Below are 11,711 nucleotides of genomic sequence, written 5' to 3' on the forward strand. Positions count from 1 at the left end.
TTTTGAAATTGGACCAGTTCCAGGAACTAATTCAATCTCAAATCCACTCATTTATTGGGAGGTAGTCCAGGTAGATCTGCTGGGAATACCTCGGGATATTCACAGACCACCCGAACCCCCTCTTTCTTACCTTCTTTCTGTTCTTCTACACTTACTTGACTGGGGCTCCGGGCTCCCTACTGTCTTGCCTTCTATCTTGGCTGGCTTGAACTCTATAAACTCCACATAGTGCTTGTTGGTGATAGAACTCTTCATAGAATTCTAACTGAAAATCTACCTAGCTCATCTGATCGGCTGCTCTCTTGGTCTTTATCCTCTCCCACCACATACGAGCATCTCCAGACAGGCAGAAAGAGGCGCACTTGACCTTCTCGACTTCTGGCCAGTCAAGAAGCTCCATAGTGCTCTCTAGTGTTTTAAACCAAGCCTGGGCATCCCAGGGCTCAGTCGTGCTTGAGAAGCTCTCTGGTTTCAGCTTTATCCACTGTATAAGGTAAGCTTCTGGTCTCTTAGGTGCAGTGATGGCTCCCAGGGCAGCTGGTGGAGTCTCAGTTACCACTGGATTCTCTGCAGTGACAGCTGGAGGAGGGGGAGGAACTGCTTGCTGGTTTGCCATCAGATTGGCAATCACTTGTTGTTGTTCTGCTACTTGTCTATGGAGTTAGGCAACAACTTCAGAGGGATTGGGCTCGGTTGATCTAAGCTCTTCGTTCTCCTGATCTTGGTTCTCAGTACGAACGGTACGGGGACATCCTTTTTCTTAACATCTAATTATGCAAAGAAAAAGACTTGGTATCCTCTCTCTAACCCTTCTAATCATACATAAATACGAATAAAGAAAAGGGAAACTAAATCTTCTATCTTACTTTAGTACTCAAAAAAACAAGTACTCTATACTGCAGTTAATAATAAGGAAAGCAGAATAAAGAAAGGATTTAAATACTTTCTTACTTGGAGACGGTGAGGATGATGCTGATGTGTGTGTGATGCTGGAGAATGGAACACTGCTTTGATACCAACTGTAACAACCACCCTTCTTACTACTATTATCTAAGGGCGACCGTTACATAACTACTACTCTACTTACTAGTGTCACTGACGCTATTATTAGTAAGTACTTAGATTTATCACGGTTCAGAGGAATTCCTACCGAAAATTTCGACAGAGTCTCCCCTGTACCGGTGACCAAATCCATAGTACATAGGATATATACGCAGCCACAGGCGGCTGGAACTCATTTTTCACAACCACGCAGTTATAAAAATAATAGTAAAAACAACCAACTATATCACTCCACGAATAATTAAAGTGACTAAATGCATATGCGGAAATAAACTCAACTACAATCTTACAAACTTCATAATAGTGTTAAAGAAAAGAACTAAAGCATAAACTCTAATCAAATAGGTCCTGCGGGTTTGATAACACTCTCTGGATCTCTCCATAGTCGCAGTCATCACACACCTTCATCACCACCACCATCCTGTCGCCTCCCTTTCATATCTTAGTTTTTCCTTTATCTGCAATAGGAGGAAAGAAAACAAAACTATAAGCGAAAACGCTTAATAAGTACTAATCTATCTCACAAAAACTTCAAAGTGCATAAAAGAAATGCAATAATACTGAAACTGAAATGCTAAAGCAAAACTGCATGTACTCATGGTATACAGAAATAAAACTGAATACTAAACATGCTCACTAACTGACAGGAAAGTAATGAAACAACTACTGTAAGCTTAGAATTAAAGAACTAAACTTTTATTGATTCTAAGCATAAACTTGTTTCATTTTCTTATATCTCTATACCAAAAATTAATCTTTTAATTTCTCTTTCACTTTCTTCTTCTTGTTCTTCTTTTCTTTTCTTATACTGGAAATTAATCTTTTAATTTCTCTTTCACTTTCTTCTTCTTGTTCTTCTTACTTTTCTTATCTTCTTTGGGCCCAGGCTTAGTACCATCTTTGTTTTGCGCGCTCTCTAATAGTGACTGAGGTAGCGAGCCTCTAGTCCTATGAGGTAAAGACCTTGGTCTTACCAGGGCCAAGACCTTGGAATTGGTCACCTGGATTTATTTAACGACAACCTTGGAAGTCGGGTACTAGCCTCTTACTTTAATTTACTAGTTATCTCTTTTTAACTAGTCTCTAGTCTTTTCTTTACTCTTTTATTTTCCTCATAATCTTTTACTAGAGTTTGTTGGAATCCTTTAGATATACCTAACAAGTATGGGATTACAATTAACTAAACATGCTATATAAAACAACACAAGGGAAACCAATCTAAACTCTCTCTAAGCATGTTATAAAACAAAGCAACAGAAAAGCAAATCTAAACTTTCTAAACATGCTGTAAAACAAAGGAAAAGAAAGCACATCTGAACTTACTAATCATGCTCTAGAATAGAGCAAAAGAGAGCTAGTTTGAACTTTTAAAACAAGCTGTGATAAAAGCAAAAAGGAAACTAATCTAACCTCACTAATCATGCTACAAAGTAGAGCAAAAAGAAAACTAATTTGATCTTGCTAATCATGCTACAAAATGGAGCAATAGAAACTAATTTGGACTTTCTAAACATGATGTAAAGTAGGGCAAAATAAACCAACTTGGACTTACTAAACATGCTGTAAGATAGAGCAAAAGAAAGCTAACTTGGACTTACTAAACATGCTGTAAAAACAGGGCAAAAGAATGAAACTTTAAGCTTTCTAACATGCTGTAAAAATAGGGCAAAAGAATGAAACTTTAAGCTTTCTAACATGCTGTAAAAATAGGGCAAAAGAATCCATTTTGTTGGAATTTATGGCAGCAATTAGACATACGCGAATACAACATTTAAGAGCTACAGGCATGCTTAAAACACAACCATAGGCTGGAATCAGGGCTGTCCGGCTTAACAAATAATTCGAAACACAAATTCTATGCAAGAAATGCTCTAATCTACCTGGTATAAAGAGCTAACAGCATAGGCAGAACATACACTTACTTAACTGCATAAGAAACTTAATAGCACAACCAAGAAACACTATCGCCTACCCGGTATAATGGAAATAATAGCACAAAGAAGCTACATATCCAACCCCACTCCCTTCCCTTCTTGTATCCTTAAGTGAACTCACGGCAGCAACCATGAAATAGCAATCTGTACGGTATGATCCAAAAACAGGGAAGCAAAGGACAAACCGAAACTTAACTTTGCATGGCAAAATACCTAGCAACAACCAAAGGAAAGAATGCATAACAACCCTAGCATCCCCCCCTGTTCAGTGGCAAGGCAGGAAACCGAATCACACTAACATGAACTGATTAGTATGCTACAAATTTATTCTTAGGTTGCTAACTATTTAAGCAAATGAGTACAACACCGAAATTAATCCCAAACCTCCAATCCCTTCTCAAAAAGCTCACGGCAGCAAGCAAAACCTCAAAATCCTTACAAACTAAATTCCGAAAGCCAAGAAAACAAATCGAAGCTCGGAACTACTCCTACTACAGGTGAGTAGTACTTACCGAGGGTTCTTGGACTTACAACCGAAGGAGAGGAAGGTCTAGGGTTCCAAAGCTTGAAACTTTTGACTTCTTCTTGTGCCCGCGCGCTCTCCTTGCCGAGAGAAGTTCGGCTTCGTGAAGAATCCGTGGAGGAGAGAGCTCGTCGGCCGCCGGAATCGCCTAGGTTTGAGCTGCGGTCTTCGCCCGAGGAGAGGAGACGCCGTCGTGAGGGAGGAGGAGAGAAAATGTTTAGGTTTTATTTTTTCAGAAAAATGAAAACCTAACTTTGTTTCTTATATCCGGGTTTTGATCAAAACTATGCTATAAATCTAATTTCCTCCGCATAAGATTAACAAAATCTTGTAGTTCAGCTGGTTGTGCCGGTTTTGCTTGAGTCAGTCCGACCCGAGGTCCTGGGTTCGAACCTCGTCTTTCATAGTTTTTGTCAAACTTTCTTTCTTTTTGTAAACATACTAAATGACCTCCAAAAATTACGTAAAAATACTCTAAAAATCTCTAAAATATTTTAAAAGCATTTCCAAATATTTTTATGGACACTTAGAACTCGAAATAGGAAAAATCGGGTCGTTACATGCACGCCAGCAGGGATCCTTGAGAGCACAGTATGTGTTGTAGGTTCAGACAGAGTAGCGTCAGTGATAGCGGTGAGACCAAAGCGAGGATGAGGCTTGAAGACATTGTTTTTAGAACATGTCGCCATAGTATGGGTGTTGGTGCTAGGAGCAGGCTGAACTGGAGGAGCAGGTGCGGGTGGAGCTATTGTTGTGGCTAGCACGACAGGTGAAGGTTCAACAAGGAGAGGTTCAGCAGGTCGAATTCGGCAGGGACAGGCTAGTGAACAACCGGAGGTACGGGACATGGGTTAAAGGTGCAAATATCGGAAGAATCAATAGCACGAGAATCCTCTAGAGGCATACTGCGCAGTACTTCAGAAAAGAGTCTAGCAAGAGAACTACCACTAGCAAAAGGAAACTTAGACTCGACAACAATCACATGACGACAGACATAAATTTTTCCAGAAGAGGACTCATCATACAAACAGGCATTCTACGTAAGAGAGTAACCAAGGAAGACACAGGGTGAAGAACGATGTGCATATTTATGAGAAGCATAGGGACAAAGTCAGGCAATAGAGACAACCAAAAATGCAATGTTTGGAGAGATTTGGCATGGAGTAAAGAGACGCTCAAAGGAAGATTTGTGGGAAAGATTACATTTAGGTAATCGATTAATAAGATAGGTGGCAGTGGCAAAGGCAAAGGGCTAGAACTGAGTAGGAACTGATGCATGATGAAGAAGTGCAAGACCGGTTTTGACAATATGGCGATGATGACATTCAGAGGAACCATTGTGTCTAGGAGTATGTGGAGGAGTGATCAGGTGAAAGATTCCATGCAAACTATGAAATTCTTTCAGTGCAAGAAACTCTCCACCATTATTAGTATATAAGGTGAGGATAAGATGATTAAACTGTTTCTCAACAAGAGACTTAAAACATCGGAATACAAAAAGAACATCTAATTTGTATCTTAAGGGATACAACCAAATATATTACTGCAATGATCAACAAATATAACATAATATTTATATCCATCACATGAGAGAACGGGAGAAGTCCAAACATCAGAAAATATTAGATCAAGCGAAAATTGTGAAGAGAGCTATGAGTAATGAAAAGGTAATTTATGACTCTTATTGCATTGACAAGAATTATAATAAAAATGAAGAACTAAAGAAGTAGAGCAAGACAATGATTTAGACATGACTAACAGACGTAAGACTCGAGCAGACGGGTGACCCAGACGACTATACCAAATAGGAAGAGAAACGATAGAAGAAGAAAGCACCAGTGGTGGAGAAGAAATAGACGCAGACCAAGAATAAACACTGCCTTTAAGTAGACCTTGATGGAGAATAGCCCTCGTGTGAGGATCCTTCACCTGAAAACCAGAGGAAGAGAAATAACAATGACAAAGATCGTGTGCAAAGGAGGCAGAGCCGCGCGTGCCTTAGCCGTGTCCGTCTATGATTTGGGAGAAGCACAAAAAATAATAATAGAATGGGGGTTTAGGGATTAATAAACTAAAATAAAATATATTTGTAATTACCTAATTAATTTATTTTGTAATTATATAAATTAGAACAGATTATTTTTCTATTTAAAATATTTGAAACAGATTTAATTTATAAATAGATAAAATTTCGTATCTAATCCTCCGTAAAGCCCAGGACAATGCTTGCAAAGGTGCTTCACATCGAACACCCTTTTGCCGAAAAAGAAGTGAACGAGGTGCAAGAACTCATGAATGGTCTTTGGTAATTTGCAGTCGCATGTGAGCATCTTCACTAGGAAGGCGAAGCTGGAGATCGAGGAGATGTTAGATTTCGATCGATCGAGTTGGAGTGGAAATTGTAGGGAAGGATCGGAGGAGTTTAAAAGGAAGTCAAAGCGAGAAAATCGCAAACACACTAAACAGAGTTAGTTCCTGCGAAGCGGCGAATTATTAGGATATATATATATATTATAATTAATGATGCTAAACGAGTTTTTATCACGACTTTAAGTCAAGGATAAATCCAACAGCAATTAGCGAGCTCAACTAGGTGTTTAGTATTAATTAATTAATTAAAGTTGTTGCCATCGAATCATTCATTTTCTTTCTTTAATTAAATTTCACGTGTAATTTCGTCATTAGTTGCCTTTTGTCAAATTTCTACTCATTTGTTTTGGTTTAAAAAAATAAATATTTTAACTCTTAACAATTTTTTTTATAAATCATACACTTTTTCATTATTACTAATATAGAATAAGATTAATAATTAAAAAATAAATTACATTACATCAAAGATCTAAATAACAAAATTATTGATTTTTAAAATTTAAGATAAAAATTTTTATTTTAATAAAAAAAACGGAAGAAAGGAGAAGAAACCACTTTCTACTGAAAAAGAGGGAGCTTCCCATCGAAAATGGGGAGCTCCCTCATTTATGTCAAGAAGTTTCATTGTTGATACTTTCGATGGGAAGCTCCCTCATTTATGTCAAGAAGTTTTCATTGTTGATACTTTAATTGTATTGGGAGAAGGTTTTTGTCAAAATGCGATGTAGGGATGATAATTTCATCTGAATTCGATGAGTAATCTGACATCCGACTTGAATGGAGGAGGATATGGAAGAAATTTTTATACTTGATTATAGTAAATAGGTATTCGGGTATGGGTATTTCGGACATGTGTATGGAGGCGGATGTGATAAAATCTTATATATATATATATATATATATATATATATATATATATATATATATATATATATATATATAGAAAAAACTTTAGTTCATTTTCCGTCTTAGAAAAAAGATTTAGTTTATCTCTTTATCCGGTCATCAACACGTATCTCATCTTCTTTTCCACAGGAAATATTCACCCGATTGATGGAGCACGGGACGAGGAAGAGCTGACAAATACATTGATTTTTTTTTAAATGAGAATGGTATGGAGTAATAGGATGTGTTGGTCCCTTTGGAGTCCGGCAAGAGGGGAGGGATGAATTGTCCTACAAAATAAAATAATTCTTTTATCGGATTTTCAACTAAAACACTTGCATAAACAGAGTAAACAAAATAGAACAGAAAAAACGAGGCTCACAATTTACTTGGTTACAATCAGGGAGATTGTATACTAAGGCAGATGAAAAGCGTACTAAAAAATCTCTTCTGGGCAGAGAAGCCTTTTACAACGTTGACGCACAAAAAATAGAAGCTTAACTTTAAACTAAAGCGTACAAGTGCTAGAATTGAATTACTTGTGATTGTGGAAAAGTTTCTAGACCAAGGCTTTATTTATAGCCTTGGTCGGGGCACCCCGAAGGGGTTCCAGGTGTCCTGGGAGGATAAAATTCCAACTCCGGGCGCCCGGAATGGATCCGGTCGTTTTGCTCCGGTGCTGCTCGCCTCGGTCCGGGTCTTTCGCTTCGGCTCCGCTTGCTTGGGTGATCTCGACCATCCAGAATAGGGCTCACCCGAACCTAAGTTCCGACCTTCTTCTCGAGCAGCCTTCCTTCCCGGTTTCTCATCCCTTGAACGTCGTGCATATTTTTCTCGTCCACCGGTGTACTCTTCCGCGGTCACCTCATCCCTCGGACGCACCGATCCCGTTGGCTCTCTCCCGTGTCATCCTTCTCGCTAGCCGCGTCTTCCGCTCGACTTCCTGTGTTCCTAAGTTCCTGCACACTTAAACACAAGGGTTAAACCATACAGGACCTAACTTAACTTCTTTGATCACATCAAAACACCTTATCTCCTCCTTTTTGATGTGAGCAACACAGGTTAAGCAAGGGTAAAACAGACATAATATTAAAACAAATAATGTTTCAAATAAGTGTAAGTAAGATTTTTTTAATGAAAGAAATTTTAAATACACCTCCCCCTAGACTTAACATTTTTCTCCCCCTTTGATCACATAAAAAATTGGGATTCCTTTAACATGTCTAAGGTAATTTTGTGCAATGGAATAAGTAACTTAAAAGTATTTTTCAAAGTTTGAAACATATTTTAAAATTTTCAACAGAAAAAAATTTCATAAGTGTTGAAGTAAAAATTTCTAAATGGGGAAAAAAATTCTAAGGTAAAAATATATTTTTATTTTTAAATTTGTAACGGAAAGGAAAAAAATTTCTAAGTTTTCGTAAACATGAATATTTTTGAAAAATATTTTCTAAAACAAATTGAGTAACCCTTTAAAGTATTAAGTAATTTTAATTTTAATGTTTTTTCAATTAGTCAATTAAATTGTTTATTTCAATACTTGGCTTTCAGGCAGTGGCGAGGCACTAGGCCTTCTTGGTTATTGGAGGAATAATCACTTTCTTAGACAAAGTCTTATAAAGAAATTCACTGTTTAATTTTCTCGCTAAAAACGCTAGATTTAATTAACAGTTCAAGCTAAACACGACTTTGGAATCCAGGATAAATTCCATCCTACAGGGTTAATCAGGTATTTTCTAGGTACATAAGCTTTTGATATTTTTCTAATATAATTTTTATGAAACCTATAGTACCAGTTTAATCATTTATAATTTTTAAAAATAGGAATATTTGAACCGTTAGAGTTTTTCAATTTTTCTATTTCTTCTTTTAATTTTTCACTTTCAAGTTTTATTTTATCAAAATCCTTTATCAGGCAAGATTTTACTAAAGTTCTTTTTATTTCTAAGTTTTTATTTTTTTAATTTAGTATTTTTATTTTTTAATTTATACATAGACTTTGTCATAACCTTAATACCGAAATAAAGCTGATCAGGAGGTAAGAGACATACCTCACTTACCATATCAGACTTGAAGCCTGACTCTCCCCCTGCTTCGCTGCATTCATCTGAGGTCGCTCCCCCTTCATCGATGCTGGGTTCTGATGTACTTTGCCCTTCTTAGCTTGCCATCAATGCTAACCCGGCATATTCTTGTACTCGGATTCAGATGATGAACTATCGTCTCAAGTAGCTTTTAGATTCTTGTGCTTCTTGGCCATCTTCACTTTGTCCTTCTTAAGTTCTAGGCAATCCTCTTTTAAGTGTCTTTATTTTTGACACTGATAGCAACGAACCCTTCTTCTATTTCTTGGATTCTTCTTATTCTGCATTTCTTTAAATTTATTAAATCGAAAGAATTTTTTAAAATTCCTTACCATATACGTTTCTTGATCTTCTTCTAAGTCTGACTCGGGTTCATCCTTCTTAGTTGCGTTTAGCCCCTTTATCTGACTTGATTCCTTTGTTGTCCTTGCACATCTGGTTTCATGTAATTCAAGAGTAGAAAATAACTCCTCTAGGGTACTTACCTCCAGGTCCTTTGAAATGTAGTAGACATCGATGATTGACGTCCATTCTGGAGTTCTGGGAAAAGCGTTGAGTGCATAGCGTATGGTGTTCTGGTTGGTTACCGTTTCACCAAGATTCTCAAGTCCGGTAATTAACTCTTTTACCTTTGCGTGTAGATCCGACTACTTTCTCACCTCTTTCTAGAAGGATGTTTGTCAGTTTGTTCCGAAGTATATCTCTCCTTGCGAGTTTAGCTTCGGATGTCCCTTTGTGGAGTTCCAAGAATTTTTCCCAGAGTTTTTTGGCTGACGAGTAGCTTCCGATGCGGTTGACTTCTTGAGGCGGCAGCACACTCAACAAGTGATACTCCGCTTGGTTATTCGCTACAGAATCATTCTGCTCCTTCTTCGTTCAAAGACTCTCTTCTTTTTCCTCTCTATTTTGATTCGTCGGAGCTACAAAATCATACTTTATTATTAAACGAATTTCTAAATCGGTTTTCAGAAATACCTCCATACGACGCTTCCAGTGTGTGAAGTCCCCCTCGAATTTTGGTGGAACGATGCTTGGTCCGACCATTGGTTGCTTGCTTCAGTCGGCGATTAGTCCTTCTGAAGCGTCCTTACTCTGATACCACTTGTTGGTCCCTTTGGAGTCCAGCAAGAGGGGAGGGGTGAATTGCCCTGTAAAATAAAATAATCCATTTCTCGGATTTTCAACTAAAACACTTGCATAAACAGAGTAAACAAAATAGAACAGAAAAATAAGGCTCACAATTTACTTGGTTACAACCGGGGAGGTTGTTAATCCAATGCAGATGAAAAGCATACTAAAAAATCTCCTCTGGGCAGAAAAGCCTCTTACAACGTTGATGCACAAGAAATAAAAGCTTAACTCTAAACTAAAGCGTACAAGTACTGGAATTGAATTACTTGTGATTGTTGAAAAGCTTCTGGACCAAGGCTTTATTTATAACCTTGGTCGGGACACCCTGAAGGGGTTCCGGGTGCCGGGGGATAAAATTATTTTATCCCCTATGCACGGATCGTGGTTTGACCGCAATCTGGATAAATTCCAACTCCGGGCGCCCGGAATGGTTCCGAGCGCCCGGACTAGTTCCAGCTTTATTTATAGCTTAGTGGAACTAACTGAAGCTACCCCTTACGAATTCTAACTAGTTAGACCAAAGTTTTGTACTAAGTTCAGTTAATATGACTATTTGGAAAACCTCGAAGGCATGATTACTCTAATGATGTTTAAGTGACTCACCATAACCCAGAAGTTTATCTAAAGAATACCCCTATTTGTTGAATCCAAAGTTAAACTCGAATCTAACACAATGTTAAACCCAACCCTAAAAATTCCATCTAACTCATTTCACAAATCATAGGATCATCATTGAAAATATAAATCAGGTGAGATGACTAAGGCAAAATTAAATTAAATTAAAATTACATTACATTACATTACATTAAAATTAAATTTAAATTTAAATTTAAATTTAAAATTAAAATTAAATTAATTTAAAATTAAAATTTAACACTCAAACTTAAAACTTAATTAAACCTATAATTCAAATTCACCTTTGATCTTGTCTGAAATATGCAAAGTGGTGCGTTGGCTCTGATGAATGACAATCCTTAATGAAGATAGACTCCTGAAGACCTAAAAGAACCTCTCCACAATCCTGCGCATAGCGAAACAAACCAATAAAGCGTTAGTGACCTAAGATCGGGATGTGGATCCCTGGCTAAGCCCTTCGATACTCGAGTTAGTTTCTCTCTCAATGGTGGAAGAAGAAGAAGAGGAAGAAGAACAGTAACAGAAGTACTTTGAAACAGAGTTTAGATGCTAAAACTTCCGTATCTTGCCAACGGAGAGGATCTCCTTTTTATACTACATCATGTGACCTCTGTAGTCGTGGAGTAGTCCCCAATTCGTTAAGGTTTGTTAGAAGATGAAGTCATCTCCTGAACTTTGTGTAATAATCTTTTTAAGGAATATTTTTTGTACCCCATATGTACTTCTTTTGTCATTTGTGACTCATATTTATGATGAGATATGCATATGAACACGCCATTATAACTGAAGAAGTTTCTAGAAGATATTTCCCACCAAGTTTGTCAGGCTGTCATACTCATATACTTCTATTAAGAATGTTTCGACCGATCGTTCAAATTGGTCGTATATATATATATATATATATATATATATATATATATATATATATATATATATATATATATATATATATATATTGAGAATACCTCCTGATAAGCATGTTTCGATCGAGAATGTTTATGAACTTTATAAGGCTGAGTGCCCTTACACTTGGTCAGACTTTATTCGGACAAGCGCATACTAACTATAAGCTGTTGACTAGTAATA

Source organism: Zingiber officinale, chromosome 8A (assembly GCF_018446385.1).
Source record: "Zingiber officinale cultivar Zhangliang chromosome 8A, Zo_v1.1, whole genome shotgun sequence".
NCBI classification, from domain to species: Eukaryota; Viridiplantae; Streptophyta; class Magnoliopsida; order Zingiberales; family Zingiberaceae; genus Zingiber; species Zingiber officinale.